This window comes from Panulirus ornatus, chromosome 70, assembly GCF_036320965.1.
Source record: "Panulirus ornatus isolate Po-2019 chromosome 70, ASM3632096v1, whole genome shotgun sequence".
Classification (NCBI taxonomy): Eukaryota; Metazoa; Arthropoda; class Malacostraca; order Decapoda; family Palinuridae; genus Panulirus; species Panulirus ornatus.
In genome coordinates, this window is record NC_092293.1 from 8,126,879 (window position 1) to 8,154,047 (window position 27,169).

A 27,169-nucleotide genomic window follows, 5' to 3' on the forward strand; every position below is an offset into this window, starting at 1 on the left:
CCTACACACCACCACCACCACTAACAATACACAGAGAAATAGCCTTTTCGGTTGGCTTTGGATCCGCCCTTGAACGTAGTTTGGAGGATTTGGGGGATCAGGTCAATAAGGTTAAGTTCACTGCAACCTCATATTCACTAACGTGTATCTTCACTACTAGCTTATTTTCACTTAACTATACCTTCACTATACCCTCTTCTTCATTACACCGTTATTTCTACCATACCATCATCATTGTACTCCCTGATGTTCACTAAAAGTAGTTCTCATCTTCACTACACAATCATTTTGAATAAACTTTACTCTTTAATAACCCTCATCTCTACTAAATTCGTATCTTCACTACATTCGTATCTTCACTACAACCTATCTTGACAATATCCTTATCATCACTATACTCTTCTTCACTACACTCTCATCTTAACATCATCCTTCTGTTTACCGAACTTAGTTCAAAGTCTGACTTGAACGTAGCTTTGGAAAGTTTGTGTTCCTCATTGTGTTACCTCCTTATTATCATTGTAAAGGCAATTGCCACCACTCCCCAACTGAACCCTCATCGTCACTACACTCTCATCATTATCATTACTTCTTGATGTTCAATACAAAATTTTAACATATACATATATCTTCACTACAGAATAATTTTCATTGCACCTTAATCTTCATTACTCCTTGTTTCAGCTACATCCGTATCTTCCATTCATTCTTATATCTTATATTAGTTACATCTTTACAATATCTTTATATCTTCTCTGTTCCGTCTTTTGTCAAATTGAAAATGAGAGTAAAGGATTTCCGGCCTTCTGCTCCCTCCCCTTTTAGTCGCCTTGTACGACACGCAGGGAATACGTGGCAAATATACTTTCTTCCCTATCCCCAGGGATAACAGCATCTGGTGTTCCCAGACGGTCACCCATCCAAGTACTAACCAGACCCAACGTTGCTTAACTTCCCTGATCGGACGATATACATATATATGTATATATATATATATATATATATATATATATATATATATATATATATATATATATATATATATATATATATATATATATATATATATATATATATATATATATATATATATATATATCCTCTGTTCTTAACGCTACCTCGCTATCGCGGGAAATAGCGAATAGTATGAAAAAAAAAAATATATATATATATAAGACTGAAAACAATGAATTTCCCAAATAACAAAAATGGAAGCGCCGGGGTTTGAACCCGGGTCCTCTCGCATGCCAAGCGAGTGCTCTACCACTGAGCTACGCCCCCAAGAACATTTTTTTGGACTTAGTATTATATGAAGCACTGAGATTACCACGGCAAAATAGTGTTTGACCGACCGTTGCCGACTATCCGGCAAAATAACCACAGAGTAAATCTCCATGTTGCTGTCGTGTTTTCCTCTCAATTTTCCACGAAGAAATGAGTTTTACTTTTTTATTGTCGTTGCAATAGACTGGAACTAAGCAATAGACTGGAACTAAGCTGACCTGGTATGAGGTCAGAGCCCTCATTATCATCCCTGCTAACTACCGGAAGCAGATTAAGTCGTTCCACAACCGATGTCCGGCCCATGTTAACTCTGATGTGCCCAGCAGTTGGAGGAGGATCGCCAGAAGCTTCTGGAAGATTTCAAGGACGTCTTGGTGGACCTGACCCTTTCAGATAAGGTCGAAAACCCCAATTCATTGTGAAGATCTTCACTATAACGTTGGACGAACATACTGAATGTTGCACACATGTGATGCGGACAAAATGAAAAAAGAAAAAGACAAAAATTATGTCTGGTGTGGGTCTCGAACCCACGACCTTGAGTGTGTCAGACTCACGCTCCACCACTGAGCTAACCAGACAACAGAAAATACGTCTGTTTCTTCAATCTGAATTAATGAAAATCTTTGCGAGGCAGCGTTTAGAAAAGAGAGATGTCTTTGACGAAATTTACTTGCTTGGCTCTTTCTTTTGTTCCTTATCATCGAAAGTAAACATACTGGAGGATATATATATATAATATATATATATATATATATATATATATATATATATATATATATATATATATATATATATATATATATATATATATATTGCAACGGATCACAATTTTGTGCGTGATCAAGTATATTCCCATGAGTCCATGGGGAAAATGAAACAAGATAAGTTCCCAAGTGCACTTTCGTGTAATAATCACATCATCAGGGGAGACACAAGAGAGAAATATAACAGTCAGTTGATATACTACCAAGAGACGTAGCTAGGACGCCATATGGAAAACATGTAAACATGTTATTGTCCAAGACAGACAACAAGTGTATCATAAACTTATTATGTGGACAAGAAGGTGAATTGTTTACAAATTTTATCAACATTAAAGTTATCCAATTTGTATAGACCATCACTAGTATTAAGATTATAATTCTTTGTGTATTCAGAAATAGAAGATTCAATTATATTTCTCGAGGTGCTGGAGTAGAGTTAATAACTGAGATGACATTATTAACTCTAATTCCAGTACCACGAGAAATTATTATTATTATTTTATTATACTTTGTCGCTGTCTCCCGCGTTTGAATTTTCTATTATTAAATACACAAAGAATTATAAACCTTAAGGAAACAACATGGTGGTCAAAAATAAGCTTTAGGAATGAAGTTTATGAATGGAATATTAGTGAGACGATCCAAATGACGAATGAATGAGAGCGTAGTCAACATACAATATAAAAGGACATATTATGAATGGCACCCCACTCTGAGCCTTCGAGGAGGATGAGCACTCCCCGCGTGACTCCTTCTTCTGTTTCCCATTTTAGAAAGTTAATACAAGGAGGGGAGGATTTCCGGCCCCCCGCTTCCTGGAGGAAGTGAAGTGTTTTAGATATCTGGGAGTGGATCTGTCAGCGGATGGAACCATGGAAGCAGAAGTGGATCATAGGGTGGGGGAGGGGGCGAAAATTTTGGGAGCCTTGAAAAATGTGTGGAAGTCGAGAACATTATCCCGGAAAGCAAAAATGGGTATGTTTGAAGGAATAGTAGTTCCAACAATGTTGTATGGTTGCGAGGCGTGGGCTATGGATAGAGTTGTGCGCAGGAGGATGGATGTGCTGGAAATGAGATGTTTGAGGACAATGTGTGGTGTGAGGTGGTTTGATCGAGTAAGTAACGTAAGGGTAAGAGAGATGTGTGGAAATAAAAAGAGCGTGGTTGAGAGAGCAGAAGAGGGTGTTTTGAAATGGTTTGGGCACGTGGAGAGAATGAGTGAGGAAAGATTGACCAAGAGGATATATGTGTCGGAGGTGGAGGGAACGAGGAGAAGAGGGAGACCAAATTGGAGGTGGAAAGATGGAGTGAAAAGGATTTTGTGTGATCGGGGCCTGAACATGCAGGAGGGTGAAAGGAGGGCAAGGAATAGAGTGAGTTGGAGCGATGTGGTATACAGGGGTTGACGTGCTGTCAGTGGATTGAATCAAGGCATGTGAAGCGTCCGGGGTAAACCAAGGAAAGCTGTGTAGGTATGTATATTTGCGTGTGTGGACGTGTGTATGTACATGTGTATGGGGGGGGGTTGGGCCATTTCTTTCGTCTGTTTCCTTGTGCTACCTCGCAAACGCGGGAGACAGCGACAAAGTATAAAAAAAAAAAAAAAAAAAATATGAATGGCAGCCAGGCAAGTAACGGCCCAACTGAATGGAAGGATTTAAAAGTTCGCGTTATATGACGAATTTTGATAGATTATCCAAATTTCCATTCCAATTATGAAACTTAATGGTTGTGTTCAGTTCTAGAGACAAAGTTTAAAGGTTTGTGTGTCAAAGATGAACCACAAAGGATATCGTTAAATTTACTGACATTAAAATTTGTCAATTAAGTGAATCATTTTGTACAATAGCTCTAATTTGACAGAGTTAAAAGTTCGCATTTTCATTACAATTATAATTTAAAAGCTTGAGATTCAATGATAGTTTGCACAAGCTTAACATACATTTAAGTTTTGTGTTTATATGACGTATCTTAAAGGACTCTGGTAAAATAACGCAGCTGGAAGGTTTACGTTCAAATGACGGTGTTTAAATGTTTATTGATGAATGGTAGATTTAAATGGATAGATTTTAAGTTCGCGTTTTCATGAGCGACTTTAAACCTTGTGGTTGAATGTCACAGTTTAAATGTTGGTATGTACAATGTTGACCAGATGGCGGTAGTGTGTAGACACAGCCATACCAGGTCGTATTTATCATCATTAAAGTCACCTTCCTTACTTACTTATGGCGGCGATGAAATTCACTGGTTCTTGATTGTGCACCAATTAACCTATCAGATAATGGTACAATGTTTGCCTGGTGTTGCATATATCACGTCTGTTGTTGAAACACAAGAATGCCAGGTGACTTTGGGAGTGGATGATAATGTAAAGATCAATATAAATGTGGGAAATCTTGAACCGCCATCACCAGACACAACACATGTTTGGATGTTGTTGTTTGTTGGGTTTTACGGCCATCGACCTATGAGCAAGGTCATTAGGCCTGCAACCCTATTTGATGAATGACTGATGTCATCGTTCCTAAATACCTATTTAAAAAAGTATATATGTAATTTTCATGCAATGATGATAAAGATAAATAATAATAAATGTAAGTAATGGAAATGAAAGATGTGTGGGTATTGGGCCGACGTGAGGGCAAATACCACGCAGTCTGCACAGTATCCACGGTTGTATTTGACCCAAGAATGCGAGAAGATAGGACAGGTTAGGGACAGGCTTCCACCATGATGACATGCACACACAATAGATAGTTAGTCCGAGGTCCGCCGACTCAACACCACGGCGCAGCCGACCCGGAGGATGACCACCTCCCTCTAAGGCCGACCGCCTAATGAATGGACATGTCCACCCACCACCATGCGACCAGCCCAAGTAGGAGGAGCCGCACACCAAGCCGACCCCGCCACAGTGGAGAATCCGCGAACCACCTTACATCATCTTGATTAATTCTGTTTCTCTGAGGAAGACCATCAACTTGTCAATAGTACTCGAGGTTATCCCTGAGTACATTAATGATGTTAAAGGAATGTTTTGGTTGATGTGGTAATTTAAAAATTTTTCTTCTATATTGTTCATATCTTCTGCATTTTAGCAGTAGATATTCTATTGTTGATGTCTGTTACCACTGTTGGCATACGGGTGGAAAGGTTTTGTTTATGTATGGTTGCAGGTGGGTGGTGTAGGTACAGTTCATTCTGAGGCGGCCAGCACGACCTCTTCTCTTCTGTTCTTGCGGTACGAGGTCGGCCAGTCCGCCACTTCTTGCTGGTATTTCTTGTTGATGGTCAGGTTGGTCCACTGACTCTGCCACAGAAGATGGATTGATCTCTTCCCAAAGGAAAGGCAGGACCCCAGCAGCTCCCGAGGGATCGTAACGACCTCCTCGAGTTCTGAGGTCGACGTAGCCAAGCTGTCTGCCTGCTCATTGTTGCCGTATATATTGCAATGACCCACCAGCCAGCCAGGCACCCAGAACATGATGATATCTTTTTCACATGAATTTACTTTATTAATAATATTGCCCTGTAATTCACAGGACTCTGTATATTCAGAGCCTATTGCTTTAAGAGAGGAAATAGAATCAGAAAAAATTATGGCTTTACTGTGATTTGAATCAATTATATAGTCTATGGCTCGATCAATGGCAAACAATCCAGAGCAAAATACAGATGTATGGTTCGGCAAGCGGTATCTGAGTGCACACTCCATCGACCACACACTTGCACCCACACATTCATCCGTCTTGGAGCCATCAGTGTAGAAGTGAACATACGATAAGCGATCATTGATGACCTGACGAAAACGCTGGTGTACCTCGCCCTCCGATGTGTGTGCTTTTTTGGTTGGTAGCCAGCTCGTCTTGATGTTAATTTTGGAACCCTCCCAGGGGGTAAGGAATTCTTGACCAGCGAGTCCACTTCATTCACTTTAGTACCGGAGTTCTCACTGAGGAAGTGTATTCTGACGGCCAGGGGCCTGACGCCTCTGTTTACGAGCTGTGAATTTTCCAGAATGAGGCGACAGGCAGTTGTATTGTTCCTTCTGGTCATCAGAATACCGCTTTGCCACGACAGGATCTCACGTCTTAGTCGGAGAGGAGGTACATGGGCCTCAACTTCCAATCGTGGAACTCTGGTACAGGTTAGGGCTCCAAGACACATTCGCAAACATTTATTCTGTATCACATCCAACCTCCTCAGGGTATACTCGCTCGCCGAAGCATACACCTGAGAGCCATAGTCTAATTTAGATCTAATTAGGACTTATAAATCATTAATAAAGATCTACTGTTGGCTCCTCAGAAGGAACCCGAAAGGCATTTAAGAATATTTAATCTTTTACTACAATTTGTTACTAGATAGTCGACATGACTTTTCCAATTAAGTCTTTTATCAAAATCTAAGCCTAGGAATTTAACTGTATTTCGAAACGGGATCGGGTTGTTGTCTAACGTTAAATGCAAATTCGGGATATTAATTTTTCGGGTGAAGACAATCGTGATATTATTGTTAGGTGAGAACTTAAATCCCCACTGTAGCGCCCAACGATGAACTGACTTAAGCACAGCTTGAACCCGCTCAGCCAAAAATTGTGCACTAGACGAAGAGTGCCATAACGCACAATCATCAGCATAAAGTGAGTATTTAAGATCTCGCGGGACGGAAGTTGGAGACAGAATATTACTAATCATAATATTAAATAATGTTGGGCTAAGAACGCTGCCTTGTGGCACCTCATTCTCTTGGACAAATGTGTCCGAAGTGTCACCGAGTGCTGCAAGTCTCACAGCAAAAGTTCTATTGTTTAAAATTTTTTTACAAATATGGGTAAATAACCTCTTAAACCAAAAGCATAAAGTTTGCTTAAAATTCCGTTTCGCCATGTCATGTCGAAGGCTTTTTCTAAATCTAGAAATACAACAACCAAAAAACGAACCTTACTAAATGACTCTAGGATAGAATGTTCTAGGTGTATTAAATGATCCAATGTGCCTCTGTTACAACGGAAAGCACACTGTTGATCATTTACTAAGCCCTTCGATTCTAACAAAAAAGTAGCCTTCTGTTAACCATTCTCTCCACGACCTTACAAATGAAGCTCGTGAGCGCAATAGGTCGAAACGAATTTATATTCATAAGGCGTCCGGAGCCTTTTGGGATGGGGATGACGTGCGCAAAGTGCCTTGAGTTTGGAAACGTTCGAGACGTCCAAATCTCATTGTACAATGCTAACAACTTAGTCAGGTTGGCCTGACTAAGGTGCTGGATCATCCCGTAAGTGATCCCGTTGGGTCTCGGGCTCGAAGCTTTACAGGATTTCAGGGCAAGAAGCAGTTCTGTCATGGTGAACGTTTGGTTGTAATCAAAAGTATCTTCTGTGGCAAAGTCTGGTAACTGCAGCTCGGCCTGTCGCTTGTGGTGTAGGAAGCGCGGGTCGTAATTGGCCGAGCTGCTTGTTTCTGAGAACCTCTTCGCGAGTGTGTTGGCCATGTCCACCGGGTGGTCGTTGACTTGATCTTGGTGGAGGATTTGAGGAGGAGGTGGTGGCTTGTGTTTTCTTTTGATTTTATTGATAGTGGACCAGACCTGACCTACTGGTGTGTCCTTGTTCACGGTGGAGACAGCCGCGCCAGGAGTCTCGTTTGGCTTGTTTGATAGTTCTTCTTGCCTGAGCCCTCACACGTTTGTATGCAATAAAGTTATTATCTGAAGGCTCGTTGTCGACCATCCTGTATCTCCTATTGCGCTCACGCAGTGCATGTCGGCAATCTGATGTCCACCAAGGAACTCTATGCTTTGTGGAAATTGTAGAAACCTTAGGTTCTCAGCAGCCCTCAGTATGGTGGAGGTAACCTTGAGGACTTTTGCATCAATGTCACCACCAGATATATCAAGGACGGCTTGCCTTGTAAATGACACCCAGTCTGCTTTCTTATAGTTAAATTTAGGCGGAGACGAGTTGGTAATAATGTCACATGAATAAGAAAGACAGATCGGGAAATGGTCACTTCCTAGGGAGTCGTCATAAATACCCCAAGTGATGTCGTTAAGTATATCCGGCGATGACAAGGATAAATCAATTACCGAGATATTGCCAGTTCGATCATCTACACGAGTTCCACTACCATCGTTCAGAAGAGCGAGGTTGGCGTTTATCATAAAATCAACCATTTATTCTCCCCTGGCGTCTGCCCGGATGCTTCCCCACTGGTAATGATGAAGATTGAAGTCTCCTAAAACTACTTTACGGTGGGGCAACAAGCAAGTTTAACTCATCATTATCAAGTGCATTGGAACCGGAGCAATATATTGAACAAATGGCCAGGTATGTGTTATTAAATTTCACTACATGCGACAGCGTCTAGAGTAGAATTTAAAGTCACTCTTGTGTGAGGTAAACTTTGGTGTACATAGATAGCTACCCCACGATTCTCGTCTCTTCTATACGAGTGATAGCTATCTAAAACGGAACAGTCTTCGACTGTGCCGTTTAGAAGGGTCTACTGTAAACATATCACGGCTGGCCTATACAGTGCAAGCAACAGTTGTAGTTGTGCTTGCTTATGCCTCAGGCCTCTACAATTCCACTGGATGATGTTGAACGTGTTAAAGAGTTATTTAACCGACCAGTTTTCTTAGCCCGTTTATGCCGGGACTTGGGCGAGTCCCCAGGAGAACATGATCGGTCCCTGGAAGTGGATGTTCTGGCTTCCATCAATTCTATGTCCTCCAACGAAGAGGACCTGTGAATCACAGACCTCTTTGCTGGAGGTAGTGGCACAATGACGTGCGACGTAGTTTTTTCGAGTGTAGTTAAGTTTAAGGATACGTTAGTCTTGTTCTCTTTCTTATCTTTATGGTTGGATGAGGATGTGGTGTTGGCATAGGATTTTTTGTGGCCTTTGGATGGAGAATTTGGTATAGGGTTTGGTGGAGCTGGGTTCTTGGCAGTGACGGTCGGCGTGTCACAAGGAGTCTGCGTCGAGATCGTTCGCATAACCGGCTTACATTTCAGAGCCGACGCGTAGGATTCATTAGGTTTAGGAGTCTCATGAGACTCCTTAACCTTCCTCCTAGCCTCGCAATATGAAATGTTGTTCTGAGTCTTCTTTCTCAAACTGGAACCGGGGACAGGCCCGGTCCGAGCTTGGGTGGTTGCCATTACAGTTGACACACAACATCCTGTTACTCGTACAATCCTCCGCAGTATGACCCTCCTCAGCTCACTTCCCGCATCTTGCAGAGGGAATGCAAGACTTTGAAGGGTGACCAAATTTCTGGCATTTATAGCAACGTAGGGGATTTGGAACGTATGAACGAACTTGACAACGCATGTAACCAGTAGAGATATTTTCAGGTAAACGAGATTTTCCGAAAGTTAGGGTTATCAGGGGAGTTCTACGTCGTTCGCCATTAATAAATTTAGTGATGAACGTGGCAGCGATAACGTCCGCGTTTGCCAGTTCCTTCACAATGTCGTCCTCTGACATATCCATGACATCAGTGCAGTAGATGACTCCCCTGCATGAAGTCATGGAAATTGGTATAGAGACAACAACATCATGAGTATGGAATCTGGTCAACTTAAGTAGTTCCGCCACCTGATTCGTTGATTTCACTTTTACCAGTAAGTCACGACTAGCCAGTTTCCTTACCGTTTCAACATGCCCAGACCATCCATCAATGACCTTCCTGATTAGGAAGGGATTGAGGGAGGCGAGGGTCGTTGCTCCGGTCGCATGATGCGGCCAAAACATAATCAGCATTTTTACTTTTGATCGAAGGTCCGTCACCACTACCCCTTAGGGGGGCAGTGGATGGTTTACCTGGGTCCATCCTAGGGGCCTAACCCCAAAGTCTGGGGTGGCAAACCACCCCAGACAGTGGGGAAAAAAACTATCTACCCCCAAAAAAAGATCAGGCAAATTAATTGTTCTATGCAGAAAAAAATTCGTGGTGGAGCCGGTTGCACAAGGGCAGGCGAAGTTTTGCGGATACCCGTCAATAAAATATCAATTTTGCACAAAACAACCTTACAAAGATATTGATGAATAATAGCTTTAGAAAAATTACCTTCAAAACAAAGCAAGGGTAGCGACAACGCAGGGGGGAATAGCTACAACCTAGCTCTGAAAGACGACAGCAGCTCCGTACACGTCGGCAGCTGGTGCGCGACTGGCGCTGTATGTGGTGTGTGTGCCAGCAGCAATGATCCTATGGCTTGTCTTACCCTCCCCACAAGACCTCACACTCTGGCTTCGAGTCCTCTCGCTTACTTCATTTGGGGCCATTGTAAAGACCCACATCCATGGAATAGTACTTGAAGCAGTGGATGAGCTGGATTGAAAACAAACTATTGGTTCCTCGGTCCAGACACAAGGGTACGAGTACACAATGGTTGTTAGGTAATCAGAGATAGTCTATGTATGTGGCAAAGCATCTGATTCATTTCGCAATGACATGGCATATAACAGGCAATAAAGATGAGCATTAGTCGTAATTCATTGTAATTTGGGAGATGATATGATTGTTACATGAATTCCACGGCTGTTTCACTTTCCTTTCCAACAGATATGTTTACATAGCCATTATGTGAAAATGACGGTGTTATCAAAGTTTGTTCATGGGGTAAGGATATCATGAAATAACCTCAAGAATTCATCCTGATATTTATTAAAGATCTTGACGAATCACCCATAACCACGAGGAAAATGAATCACGATCAGCCCCAAGTGCAATTTCGTGTAGTAATCACATCCTCAGGAGAGATACAAGAATGAGATAGAAGACTTAGAACAGTCGGCTTGTATACAAGGCGGAGCTAAGACGGCGTTGGTACACAAGTGTGTGTGGTTTGTGATGTTCTGGTGTGGCCGACTACTGCTCTCTCGGTCCGATGATCCACCTACCCCTCGTGACCGGCAGATACGTGTGGAGGCCGATGATCCACCTACCCCTCGTGACCGGCAGATACGTGTGGAGGCCGATGATCCACCTACCCCTCGTGACCGGCAGATACGTGTGGAGGCCGATGATCCACCTACCCCTCGTGACCGGCAGATACGTGTGGAGGCCGATGATCCACCTACCCCTCGTGACCGGCAGATACGTGTGGAGGCCGATGATCCACCTACCCCTCGTGACCGGCAGATACGTGTGGAGGCTGATGATCCACCTACCCCTCGTGACCGGCAGATACGTGTGGAAGCCGATGATCCACCTACCCCTCGTGACCGGCAGATACGTGTGGAAGGCCGATGATCCACCTACCCCTCGTGACCGGCAGATACGTGTGGAGGCCGATGATCCACCTACCCCTCGTGACCGGCAGATACGTGTGGAGGCCGATGATCCACCTACCCCTCGTGACCGTCAGATACGTGTGGAAGGCCGATGATCCACCTACCCCTCGTGACCGGCAGATACGTGTGGAAGCCGATGATCCACCTACCCCTCGTGACCGGCAGATACGTGTGGAGGCCGATGATCCACCTACCCCTCGTGACCGTCAGATACGTGTGGAGGCGATGATCCACCTACCCCTCGTGACCGTCAGTTACGTGTGGAAGCCGATGATCCACCTACCCCTCGTGACCGTCAGTTACGTGTGGAAGCCTGATGATCCACCTACCCCTCGTGACCGTCAGATACGTGTGGAAGCTGATGATCCACCTACCCCTCGTGACCGTCAGATACGTGTGGAAGCTGATGATCCACCTACCCCTCGTGACCGTCAGTTACGTGTGGAAGCCGATGATCCACCTACCCCTCGTGACCGTCAGTTACGTGTGGAAGCCGATGATCCACCTACCCCTCGTGACCGTCAGTTACGTGTGGAAGCCTGATGATCCACCTACCCCTCGTGACCGTCAGTTACGTGTGGAAGCCGATGATCCACCTACCCCTCGTGACCGTCAGTTACGTGTGGAAGCTGATGATCCACCTACCCCTCGTGACCGTCAGTTACGTGTGGAAGCCGATGATCCACCTACCCCTCGTGACCGTCAGATACGTGTGGAAGCCGATGATCCACCTACCCCTCGTGACCGTCAGTTACGTGTGGAAGCTGATGATCCACCTACCCCTCGTGACCGTCAGTTACGTGTGGAAGCCGATGATCCACCTACCCCTCGTGACCGTCAGTTACGTGTGGAAGCTGATGATCCACCTACCCCTCGTGACCGTCAGTTACGTGTGGAAGCTGATGATCCACCTACCCCTCGTGACCGTCAGTTACGTGTGGAAGCTGATGATCCACCTACCCCTCGTGACCGTCAGTTACGTGTGGAAGCTGGTGATCCACCTACCCCTCGTGACCGTCAGTTACGTGTGGAAGCTGGTGATCCACCTACCCCTCGTGACCGTCAGATACGTGTGGAAGCCGATGATCCACCTACCCCTCGTGACCGTCAGTTACGTGTGGAAGCTGATGATCCACCTACCCCTCGTGACCGTCAGATACGTGTGGAAGCTGATGATCCACCTACCCCTCGTGACCGTCAGTTACGTGTGGAAGCTGATGATCCACCTACCCCTCGTGACCGTCAGTTACGTGTGGAAGCTGATGATCCACCTACCCCTCGTGACCGTCAGTTACGTGTGGAAGCTGATGATCCACCTACCCCTCGTGACCGTCAGTTACGTGTGGAAGCTGATGATCCACCTACCCCTCGTGACCGTCAGTTACGTGTGGAAGCTGATGATCCACCTACCCCTCGTGACCGTCAGTTACGTGTGGGAGCGGAAGAGTTGCGTGGCCACCACCTACGTGGGTTCCAGCCACTACACACACACACGCGCCAGTTCAGAGCAACGATGGTGGACATAATGGCGTTGCTACTTCCCTTCACAACGATCCACAGACGTCACGACCTATATTTGAGTGGACAAAGACGTTAACAGTACAGCTGATTCAGCTATATATTGCATCATTATATATTATAGTTATGGATACATGGACAGCTGTATCTGCTGGATGTTGCCGAACACATAAAGATAGTCCTTCCTCAGAACTATGTATATAGCGTCACACATCTCGGGGATAATATGTGCGAGGCAACTCCTCCTTGAGATCCATGTGACGTGTACTGGAGGCTTCTGTAACCTGCACCTGTGGCCAAATATCTATGGGTTATCTCAAGTGGTGATCGTCCTGGGCTTATCATGGAGTCTCTCATATTTGTGTCGGGTCCGGGGTAGAAGTGGACGTCCTAACAGTGTGTTGTGTTACTACTCAGACGTCATCACAATGTGATGCTTGACGTCTCATGTGTTCGCACGTTGCATCTCACTAAATATTGGGTCATAACTTCCACACCGTTGGTTTTGCTACCAAGTTTTACACATTCCCTCACGATTTTTTTTTTTTTTTTTTTGTTCTCGTTGTCCACAATATCCCATCGGGCCCAACACATAACAGAGCAGCCCTCCGTCTTCTGTGTCTAGGAGCCATGATCCATTCTTCCCAGTAGACTCCTACACACTGAGCGATACCGTCGGTCGGTGGAGAGCCAGTTTCGTGTAAAGCCTCGTCTGTGTGGCCGCTAAACAGTGGTCAGCCAGCACCAGGCTCCCACCTCCACACTGATCCATAATGTGCTCGACCACAACACCTGGCAACTGATTGTGTAGCTGAGTCCTAAGCGTAATATCTTCCCCGTTGCCCAGATTATCAGTCATTTCCTTTCAATCTTCCTCAATGACATTTTCTCCATGTCTGATTGTGTTGATTGTGTGGTGGTGTAATGGTTGTTTATATACATTATAGGAGAGTCATCTCTAGCGTGTTACTGACCTCCTCCAGCAGGAGGTTGCATCACAAGTGGAAAGCTGTAACACTGGCAGTACAGTTTACCCTGATTGTCTCACCTCACACGAGTCTACATTTATCTGATACTTGAAGTAATTGTTGCTCTAAATCATCTTTCAGTCGTCTTCCAGTCATTTGCCTACTGATTAGTTGACTGGTCACAAGTTACGGTCGGGAGAGAATGATGAACACTTGTCAGTCCTCACTGACGTATTTCCTCCATCTGTCTTGATGAAATCATTGCCGTAGTCATCCATGTACATAGAAAATCAATCATTAACGCGTCTACCAGAGATTTCGTACATCCTCAAACCATTTGCTAAATTCGATTGATATGAAAGTAAGACGGTGAGGATTGAGAGGGCAGAGCCACGGGACAAATGATATAGACATCATTATTCATATTGGAGTCTATTGCCAGCTTCTGCCACCTAACAGGAAGGGTTCCTATATAGTCTGTCGATAGATATTCACAGAGAGGAGCGGATTCATCGAAATATTTTCTATTTTTTTTTATTCATTTTTTTCAGATATATTAAATGTTTATCATATTATTTAACAAGAAAATATGTCATTAGAAGTGTGTTCTCATGCTAGAGTTTATAGTCTTGATTATCGTTTCTACAGTTACGATACGGTAGCTAATGCTGACAACATAGAATATCGACGATTATCTTCATTAAGTGTCATAATATATCAGTTACTGCTTCCCCTTACACAGTAGAATATCCATATTATATGGACGCCTCTCGCGTTCGTTGGCTCGATATCTCTGTATGTTTAGCTCACTTGTCAACAACATGACACAGTTCCTGGCGTTATGAACAATGATATTAGATTATTTTGCTTCATGTTAGAGATACAAAGCAAGTTTCCTAATGTATCGTCTGCATCATAACGTGAGTTGAAGACAGCTGTGGAATTATTAATGACATTCAATTTGATACAGAATAATGACCTTATAAATATAATTCATACTTGCTTCCTCATAAACACGTTGAACACTGACATCTTTGAGAACAGAACGCAATAGTTCCAAGTCTATATGTGTATCGTCCTAAATACAACTTATTAGTTGGAGTTCCTGAGGAAAATGTATTCTCCAACGCTCAGTACATTGTCTATGTGAAACATATCACACACAAAGCCACAGAAGCGGATCAATATAACAATAATTTTACTGTGATAATCTGATAACTGAGGAAGAACGACTACTTAATGGACCAACAAGTTTTGCATTTCCTTCTGAATAAAACTCATGAAATTATGGCAAACTTGAAAAAACATGCCGAACATATTGACCAAAACCTGAAATGTGACCAAAATGCCGAACATATTGACCAAAACCTGAAATGTGACCAAAATGCCGAACATATTGACCAAAACCTGAAATGTGACCAAAATGCCGAACATATTGACCAAAACCTGAAATGTGACCAAAATGCCGAACATATTGACCAAACTGAATGACCAAAATGCCGAACATATTGACCAAAACCTGAAATGTGACCAAAATGCCGAACATATTGACCAAAACCTGAAATGTGACCAAAATGCCGAACATATTGACCAAAACCTGAAATGTGACCAAAATGCCGAACATATTGACCAAAACCTGAAATGTGACCAAAATGCCGAACATATTGACCAAAACCTGAAATGTGACCAAAATGCCGAACATATTGACCAAAACCTGAAATGTGACCAAAATGCCGAACATATTGACCAAAACCTGAAATGTGACCAAAATGCCGAACATATTGACCAAAACCTGAAATGTGACCAAAATGCCGAACATATTGACCAAAACCTGAAATGTGACCAAAATGCCGAACATATTGACCAAAACCTGAAATGTGACCAAAATGCCGAACATATTGACCAAAACCTGAAATGTGACCAAAATGCCGAACATATTGACCAAAACCTGAAATGTGACCAAAATGCCGAACATATTGACCAAAACCTGAAATGTGACCAAAATGCCGAACATATTGACCAAAACCTGAAATGTGACCAAAATGCCGAACATATTGACCAAAACCTGAAATGTGACCAAAATGCCGAACATATTGACCAAAACCTGAAATGTGACCAAAATGCCGAACATATTGACCAAAACCTGAAATGTGACCAAAATGCCGAACATATTGACCAAAACCTGAAATGTGACCAAAATGCCGAACATATTGACCAAAACCTGAAATGTGACCAAAATGCCGAACATATTGACCAAAACCTGAAATGTGACCAAAATGCCGAACATATTGACCAAAACCTGAATATGTGACCAAAATGCCGAACATATTGACCAAACTGAATGTGACCAAAATGCCGAACATATTGACCAACCTGAAATGTGACCAAAATGCCGAACATATTGACTCAAACCTGAAATGTACAAATGCCGAACATATTGACAAAACTGAAATTCCAAAATGTAACTATGCACTCTACTATGTATCCAAACATCTTACTAACTTTATATGTCACCAAAGATGTACATTTGTTACTCACTCATGTATTGACCATACTCTTATTCGAACACCAAAGGAAGTACATCTATGTCTACCCACTTCATGTTATCATAACCATCTTTACTAAACTTTATTACTGAACACCAAAGGAAGTACATCTATGTCTACTCTCACCTTCATGTTATCCATAACCATCTTTACTAAACTTTATTACTGAACACCAAAGGAAGTACCATCTATGTCTACTCTCACCTTCATGTTATCCATAACCATCTTTACTAAACTTTATTACTGAACACCAAAGGAAGTACATCTATGTCTACTCTCACCTTCATGTTATCCATAACCATCTTTACTAAACTTTATTACTGAACACCAAAGGAAGTACATCTATGTCTACTCTCACCTTCATGTTATCCATAACCATCTTTACTAAACTTTATTACTGAACACCAAAGGAAGTACATCTATGTCTACTCTCACCTTCATGTTATCCATAACCATCTTTACTAAACTTTATTACTGAACACCAAAGGAAGTACATCTATGTCTACTCTCACCTTCATGTTATCCATAACCATCTTTACTAAACTTTATTACTGAACACCAAAGGAAGTACATCTATGTCTACTCTCACCTTCATGTTATCCATAACCATCTTTACTAAACTTTATTACTGAACACCAAAGGAAGTACATCTATGTCTACTCTCACCTTCATGTTATCCATAACCATCTTTACTAAACTTTATTACTGAACACCAAAGGAAGTACATCTATGTCTACTCTCACCTTCATGTTATCCATAACCATCTTTACTAAACTTTATTACTGAACACCAAAGGAAGTACATCTATGTCTACTCTCACCTTCATGTTATCCATAACCATCTTTACTAAACTTTATTACTGAACACCAAAGGAAGTACATCTATGTCTACTCTCACCTTCATGTTATCCATAACCATCTTTACTAAACTTTATTACTGAACACCAAAGGAAGTACATCTATGTCTACTCTCACCTTCATGTTATCCATAACCATCTTTACTAAACTTTATTACTGAACACCAAAGGAAGTACATCTATGTCTACTCTCACCTTCATGTTATCCATAACCATCTTTACTAAACTTTATTACTGAACACCAAAGGAAGTACATCTATGTCTACTCTCACCTTCATGTTATCCATAACCATCTTTACTAAACTTTATTACTGAACACCAAAGGAAGTACATCTATGTCTACTCTCACCTTCATGTTATCCATAACCATCTTTACTAAACTTTATTACTGAACACCAAAGGAAGTACATCTATGTCTACTCTCACCTTCATGTTATCCATAACCATCTTTACTAAACTTTATTACTGAACACCAAAGGAAGTACATCTATGTCTACTCTCACCTTCATGTTATCCATAACCATCTTTACTAAACTTTATTACTGAACACCAAAGGAAGTACATCTATGTCTACTCTCACCTTCATGTTATCCATAACCATCTTTACTAAACTTTATTACTGAACACCAAAGGAAGTACATCTATGTCTACTCTCACCTTCATGTTATCCATAACCATCTTTACTAAACTTTATTACTGAACACCAAAGGAAGTACATCTATGTCTACTCTCACCTTCATGTTATCCATAACCATCTTTACTAAACTTTATTACTGAACACCAAAGGAAGTACATCTATGTCTACTCTCACCTTCATGTTATCCATAACCATCTTTACTAAACTTTATTACTGAACACCAAAGGAAGTACATCTATGTCTACTCTCACCTTCATGTTATCCATAACCATCTTTACTAAACTTTATTACTGAACACCAAAGGAAGTACATCTATGTCTACTCTCACCTTCATGTTATCCATAACCATCTTTACTAAACTTTATTACTGAACACCAAAGGAAGTACATCTATGTCTACTCTCACCTTCATGTTATCCATAAACATCTTTACTAAACTTTATTACTGAACACCAAAGGAAGTACATCTATGTCTACTCTCACCTTCATGTTATCCATAACCATCTTTACTAAACTTTATTACTGAACACCAAAGGAAGTACATCTATGTCTACTCTCACCTTCATGTTATCCATAACCATCTTTACTAAACTTTATTACTGAACACCAAAGGAAGTACATCTATGTCTACTCTCACCTTCATGTTATCCATAACCATCTTTACTAAACTTTATTACTGAACACCAAAGGAAGTACATCTATGTCTACTCTCACCTTCATGTTATCCATAACCATCTTTACTAAACTTTATTACTGAACACCAAAGGAAGTACATCTATGTCTACTCTCACCTTCATGTTATCCATAAACATCTTTACTAAACTTTATTACTGAACACCAAAGGAAGTACATCTATGTCTACTCTCACCTTCATGTTATCCATAAACATCTTTACTAAACTTTATTACTGAACACCAAAGGAAGTACATCTATGTCTACTCTCACCTTCATGTTATCCATAAACATCTTTACTAAACTTTACTACAAAAAATGTACACTTGTCTGCAACTTGCAGTTTTCCCTGTGCAAATTGATCTAACAACCCGCATCCATCCTCTTCAACAACCAGCGTTATACTTTCACCCAAACTCACTTTCATCCTCTTCCTTCTACATACACCATCCACACGGCCCACCAGTCTATCCATCTGCATACAACAACTGTGGCAACTTGCATTGTGTGTTGTCTCCATGGTTAAAATCATCCTACAATCATCCCAGCTGGCTCTCATCTCACGTCATGCCTCATCCATAACCACATTGTGTGTCTCCATGGTTAATATCATCCTACAATCATCCCAGCTGACTCTCATCTCACGTCATGCCTCATCCATAACCACATTGTGTGTCTCCATGGTTAATATCATCCTACAATCATCCCAGCTGACTCTCATCTCACGTAATGCCTCATCCATAACCACATTGTGTGTCTTCATGGTTAATATCATCCTACAATCATCCCAGCTGACTCTCATCTCACGTAATGCCTCATCCATAACCACATTGTGTGTCTTCATGGTTAATATCATCCTACAATCATCCCAGCTGACTCTCATCTCACGTCATGCCTCATCCATAACAACATTGTGTGTCTTCATGGTTAATATCATCCTACAATCATCCCAGCTGGCTCTCATCTCACGTCATGCCTCATCCATAACAACATTGTGTGTCTTCATGGTTAATATCATCCTACAATCATCCCAGCTGACTCTCATCACACGTAATGCCTCATCCATAACCACATTGTGTGTCTCCATGGTTAATATCATCCTACAATCATCCCAGCTGGCTCTCATCTCACGTAATGCCTCATCCATAACAACATTGTGTGTCTTCATGGTTAATATCATCCTACAATCATCCCAGCTGGCTCTCATCTCACGTAATGCCTCATCCATAACCACATTGTGTGTCTTCATGGTTAATATCATCCTACAATCATCCCAGCTGACTCTCATCACACGTCATGCCTCATCCATAACCACATTGTGTGTCTTCATGGTTAATATCATCCTACAATCATCCCAGCTGACTCTCATCTCACGTCATGCCTCATCCATAACCACATTGTGTCTCTTCATGGTTAATATCATCCTACAATCATCCCAGCTGACTCTCATCACACGTCATGCCTCATCCATAACCACATTGTGTGTCTTCATGGTTAATATCATCCTACAATCATCCCAGCTGACTCTCATCACACGTCATGCCTCATCCATAACCACATTGTGTGTCTTCATGGTTAATATCATCCTACAATCATCCCAGCTGACTCTCATCACACGTCATGCCTCATCCATAACCACATTGTGTGTCTTCATGGTTAATATCATCCTACAATCATCCCAGCTGACTCTCATCACACGTCATGCCTCATCCATAACCACATTGTGTGTCTTCATGGTTAATATCATCCTACAATCATCCCAGCTGACTCTCATCACACGTCATGCCTCATCCATAACCACATTGTGTGTCTTCATGGTTAATATCATCCTACAATCATCCCAGCTGACTCTCATCACACGTCATGCCTCATCCATAACCACATTGTGTGTCTTCATGGTTAATATCATCCTACAATCATCCCAGCTGACTCTCATCACACGTCATGCCTCATCCATAACCACATTGTGTGTCTTCATGGTTAATATCATCCTACAATCATCCCAGCTGACTCTCATCACACGTCATGCCTCATCCATAACCACATTGTGTGTCTTCATGGTTAATATCATCCTACAATCATCCCAGCTGACTCTCATCACACGTCATGCCTCATCCATAACCACATTGTGTGTCTTCATGGTTAATATCATCCTACAATCATCCCAGCTGACTCTCATCACACGTCATGCCTCATCCATAACCACATTGTGTGTCTTCATGGTTAATATCACCTTAACGACCTGGTAATAAAAGCATCGAAGCACAAGAAGGATCTATGTGTCATTATTAGTAGATTCTACAAACATTTCTGTAATATCATTCAGAGAAGATGGCAACATTGATAGCAAGCCTCAGAATCCTCCCTTATGATGAAGATAACAAGACTTGTAATGAGCGATATGATAGAGGTTTACAACACCAGGTATGTTTACTGATGATGATCTTACTTAGATTGTGGTTGTATACACAACTTCTCTCCTTCTCTTACCTGGATTTATCACAGTGGATGAATATCCCACTGAGTTCCATCTTGTCTTTAAGTTTGCTGGCTTGCCTCTGTGTGTGTGTGTGTGTGTGTGTGTGTGTGTACAAGTAACATAAAGACACGATACATACACATAAGGTTAAGAAAACGGGCAAAACACATAACAGTCACAAAAGATGAGCTCACACACACACACACACACACACACACACACACACACAGAGCGGCGCCAGGCTGGAGGCGGGGCATCGTGACGTCACAGGCAAGTCCCTCCCCCCGCCAGATCCAAACATGTGTTGTGTCTGGTGATGGCGGTTCAAGATTTCCCACATTTATATTGATCTTTACATTATCATCCACTCCCAAAGTCACCTGGCATTCTTGTGTTTCAACAACAGACGTGATATATGCAACACCAGGCAAACATTGTACCATTATCTGATAGGTTAATTGGTGCACAATCAAGAACCAGTGACTTTAATGATGATAAATACGACCTGGTATGGCTGTGTCTACACACTACCGCCATCTGGTCAACCTGGTACGTACGAACCTTAACCTTAAAGTGGCCCACGTAAACGCGAACTTAAAATCTATCCATTTAACTGTCATTCATCAATTAGCATTTAAACACCATCTTTTAAACGTAAACCTTCCACTTGCATTATATTAACAAGTAATCTAAGATACGTCATACAAACACAAGGTTTAAAGCTGAAACTCGAACTTTTAAGTCCGTGAATTCAACACCTACTTTAGAATTAGCAAAAAAATTGCGAAGCATTAACTCCGCCAAAAAGCAGCTTGTGTATGTTATGCTTCATTTAATTGAACATTTTTAAAGTCAGTTAAATTAATGGTATCCTTTGATGTTCATCATTAAAACATAAACCTATGAACTCTGTCTCTAGAACTAAGCACAAACTTTTACGTTCCATCATAGGAAAGGAAACTTGCAAAATCTATCAAAATTCGTCACATAACGCGAACTTTTCAACCCTTCCATTTACCTGGGTCACTCTTCCCTGGCTGCCATTCATATTTTGTCCTTTTAAACTGTGACTTTCTTACACTTTCATTCATTCATCATGACTTTATTACACTTTCATTCATTCATCATGACTTTATTACACTTTCATTCATTCATCACGACTTTATTACACTTTCATTCATTCATCATGACTTTATTACACTTTCATTCATTCATCATGACTTTATTACACTTTCATTCATTCATAATGACTTTATTACACTTTCATTCATTCATCATGACTTTATTACACTTTCATTCATCATTCATCAACTAGTTCGTCTCACTGATATTCCATTCATAAACTTCATTTGTGCATCTCATAGTTTGACCGCCATGTTGCATGTTTCCTTAATGTTTATAATTCTTTGTGTATTTAATAATAGAAGATTCAATGATATTTCTCGTGGTACTGGAATTAGAGTTAATAACTGAGATGGCATTATAATCTCTAACTCCAGTACAACGAGAAATATCATTGAATCTTCTATCATTAAATGGACAAAGAATTATAATCTTGATATAAGTGATTGTCTATACAAATTGCATAAATTTAGTGTTGATAAAATTTGTAAGGAATTCATCTTGTCCACATAATTAGTTTATGATACGCTTGTTGTCTGTCTCGGACAATCACATGTTTACCAAATGGCGTCCTAGCTACGTCTCTTCGTTGTATATCAACTGACTGTTATATTTCTCTCTTGTGTCTCCCCTGATGATGTGGTTATTACATGAAAGTGCACTTGGGAACTTGTCATGCTTCATTTTCACAGTGGACTCATAGGAATATACTTGATCACGCGCAAAATTGTGATCCTTTCCAATATATATATATATATATATATATATATATATATATATATATATATATATATATATATATATTTGTATGTAGCATTTATGGATCTGGAGAAGGCATATGATAGAGTTGATAGAGATGCTCTGTGGAAGGTATTAAGAATATATGGTGTGGGAGGCAAGTTGTTAGAAGCAGTGAAAAGTTTTTATCGAGGATGTAAGGCATGTGTACGTGTAGGAAGAGAGGAAAGTGATTGGTTCTCAGTGAATGTAGGTTTGCGGCAGGGGTGTGTGATGTCTCCATGGTTGTTTAATTTGTTTATGGATGGGGTTGTTAGGGAGGTAAATGCAAGAGTCTGGAAAGAGGGGCAAGTATGAAGTCTGTTGGGGATGAGAGAGCTTGGGAAGTGAGTCAGTTGTTGTTCGCTGATGATACAGCGCTGGTGGCTGATTCATGTGAGAAACTGCAGAAGCTGGTGACTGAGTTTGGTAAAGTGTGTGGAAGAAGAAAGTTAAGAGTAAATGTGAATAAGAGCAAGGTTATTAGGTACAGTAGGGTTGAGGGTCAAGTCAATTGGGAGGTGAGTTTGAATGGAGAAAAACTGGAGGAAGTGAAGTGTTTTAGATATCTGGGAGTGGATCTGTCAGCGGATGGAACCATGGAAGCGGAAGTGGATCATAGGGTGGGGGAGGGGGCGAAAATTTTGGGAGCCTTGAAAAATGTGTGGAAGTCGAGAACATTATCTCGGAAAGCAAAAATGGGTATGTTTGAAGGAATAGTGGTTCCAACAATGTTGTATGGTTGCGAGGCGTGGGCTATGGATAGAGTTGTGCGCAGGAGGATGGACGTGCTGGAAATGAGATGTTTGAGGAAAATGTGTGGTGTGAGGTGGTTTGATCGAGTAAGTAACGTAAGGGTAAGAGAGATGTGTGGAAATAAAAAGAGCGTGGTTGAGAGAGCAGAAGAGGGTGTTTTGAAATGGTTTGGGCACATGGAGAGAATGAGTGAGGAAAGATTGACCAAGAGGATATATGTGTCGGAGGTGGAGGGAACGAGGAGAAGAGGGAGACCAAATTGGAGGTGGAAAGATGGAGTGAAAAAGATTTTGTGTGATCGGGGCCTGAACATGCAGGAGGGTGAAAGGAGGGCAAGGAATAGAGTGAATTGGAGCGATGTGGTATACAGGGGTTGACGTGCTGTCAGTGGATTGAATCAAGGCATGTGAAGCGTCTGGGGTAAACCATGGAAAGCTGTGTAGGTATGTATGTTTGCGTGTGTGGACGTGTGTATGTACATGTGTATGGGGGGGGGGGGTGTTGGGCCATTTCTTTCGTCTGTTTCCTTGCGCTACCTCGCAAACGCGGGAGACAGCGACAAAGTATAAAAAAAAAAAAAAAAAAAAATATATATATATATATATATATATATATATATATATATATATATATATATATATATATATATATATATATATATATATATATATATATCCTTCAGTATGTTTACTTTCGATAATGAGGAACAGAAGAAGGAGCCAAGCAAGTAAATTTCGTCAAAGACATCTCTCTTTTCTAAACGCTGCCTCGCAAAGATTTTCATTAATTCAAATTGAAGAAACAGACGAATTTTTCTATTGTCTGGTTAGCTCAGTGGTAGAGCGTGAGTCTTACACACTCAAGGTCGTGGGTTCGAGACCCACACCAGACATAATTTTTGTCTTTTTCTTTTTTCATTTTGTCCGCATCACATGTGCGCAACATTCAGTATGTTCGTCCAACGTTATAGTGAAGATCTTCACAATAAATTGGGGTTTTCGACCTTATCTGAAAGGGTCAGGTCCACCAAGACGTCCTTGAAATCTTCCAGAAGCTTCTGGCGATCCTCCTCCAACTGCTGGGCACATCAGAGTTAACATGGGCCGGACATCGGTTGTGGAACGACTTAATCTGCTTCCGGTAGTTAGCAGGGATGATAATGAGGGCTCTGACCTCATACCAGGTCAGCTTAGTTCCAGTCTATTGCTTAGTTCCAGTCTATTGCAACGAAAATAAAAAAGTAAAACTCATTTCTTCGTGGAAAATTGAGAGGAAAACACGACAGCAACATGGAGATTTACTGTGGTTATTTTGCCGGCTAGTCGGCAACGGTCGGTCAAACACTATTTTGCCGTGGTAATCTCAGTGCTTCATATAATACTAAGTCCAAAAAAATGTTCTTGGGGGCGTAGCTCAGTGGTAGAGCACTCGCTTGGCATGCGAGAGGTCCCGGGTTCAAACCCCGGCGCTTCCATTTTTGTTATTTGGGAAATTCATTGTTTTCAGTCTTTTATATATATATATATATATATATATATATATATATATATATATATATATATATATATATATATATATATATATATATATATATATATATATATATATATACATATATATATATATATATATATATATATATATATATATATATATATATATATATATATATATATATATATATATATATATATATATATATCGTCCGATCAGGGAAGTTAAGCAACGTTGGGTCTGGTTAGTACTTGGATGGGTGACCGTCTGGGAACACCAGATGCTGTTATCCCTGGGGATAGGGAAGAAAGTATACTTGCCTCGTATTCCCTGCGTGTCGTACAAGGCGACTAAAATGGGAGGGAGCAGAAGGCCGGAAATCCTTTACTCTCATTTTCAATTTTCCAAAAGACGGAACAGAGAAAATATAAAGATATTGTAAAGATGTAACTAATATAAGATATAAGAATGAATGGAAGATACGGATGTAGCTGAAACAAGGAGTAATGAAGATTAAGGTGCAATGAAAATTATTCTGTAGTGAAGATAAATGTATATGTTAAAATTTTGTATTGAACATCAAGAAGTAATGATAATGATGAGAGTGTAGTGACGATGAGGGTTTAGTTAGGGAGTGGTGACAATTGCCTTTACAATGATACTAAGGAGGCAACACAATGAGGAACACAAACTTTCCAAAGCTACGTTCAAGTCAGACTTTGAACTAAGTTCGGTAAACAGAAGGATGATGTTAAGATGAGAGTGTAGTGAAGAAGAGTATAGTGATGATAAGGATATTGTCAAGATAGGTTGTAGTGAAGATACGAATGTAGTGAAGATACGAATTTAGTAGAGATGAGGGTTATTAAAGAGTAAAGTTTATTCAAAATGATTATGTAGTGAAGATAAGAACTACTTTTAGTGAACATCAGGGAGTGCAATGATGATGGTATGGTAGAAATAACGGTGTAGTGAAGAAGAGGGTATAGCGAAGATATATTTAGTGAAAATAAGCTAGTAGTGAAGATACACGTTAGTGAATATGAGGTTGTAGTGAACTTAACCTTATTGATCTGATCCCCCAAATCCTCCAAACTACGTTCAAGGGCGGATCCAAAGCCAACCGAAAAGGCTATTTCTCTGTGTATTGTTAGTGGTGGTGGTGGTGTGTAGGTGTGTGTAATCATCTATTTGCACTGTATTAGGAGGGAGTTTTACACTCGTGGGGCCCCGTGTAAGTACGTTGTTTGTGTGAGCGGGTAAAATCTAAAGCCTTCCTTGAAACCAGCTTAGTCAAGATAAGGTCATATGAAGATGAGGTTGTAGTGAAGATTATGATAAGCCTTGCATAGTGAAGATAAAGGGATTAAGGAGAGGAGATGTAGTAAAGAAGATTATAGTGAACACAAAAGGATTCAAGCTAAGTGCCTAAGGGCTTGAATGTACATTTTAGGTCAAAGGCATCACCAGTACACCCTGGCCAGCATTAAAGTTTATCCGTACACAGACACACACACACACACATAAGTATTACATATCTATATATATCTATCTATCTATATATATATATATATATATATATATATATATATATATATATATATATATATATATATATATATATATAATATATATACTATAACTTACACTGTGCCAGAAGCGTTAACTAAAGCTCATTTGTGTGAAATCGTGTTTCCTCACATTAGATGTTATCCCAGATTTCCTAAATTCTTCTCTTTGGTCTTTCATTTTCTATGTTTTCCACTTGACTTTCTTCAGTTGAAGTGATTTACCGTTCATGTTTTAGATTAAACTATATTTGTCAATTCACCAATTCCCTCTCCCATCTCATCATGACGCTTCTTATTGTTCTTTGATTTGAATCTTCAGTTTTCACCTCGCCCTTCAACATGATAACCTCTGAATCTGTGAGTGTGTAATTACCTATTTTTACTGTGTGAGGAGAGAGTTCTACACTCGCGAGGC

General features: G+C 41.0%; 1 non-coding gene across 1 annotated transcript; it reads left to right on the forward strand.

Moving 5' to 3' along the window:
* The first annotated feature begins 24,509 nt into the window (after window positions 1-24,509).
* On the forward strand, window positions 24,510-24,581 carry TRNAV-UAC (transfer RNA valine (anticodon UAC)). The gene has a single exon. It is a non-coding gene; the product is annotated as a tRNA-Val (tRNA).
* The last annotated feature ends 2,588 nt before the right edge of the window (window positions 24,582-27,169 follow it).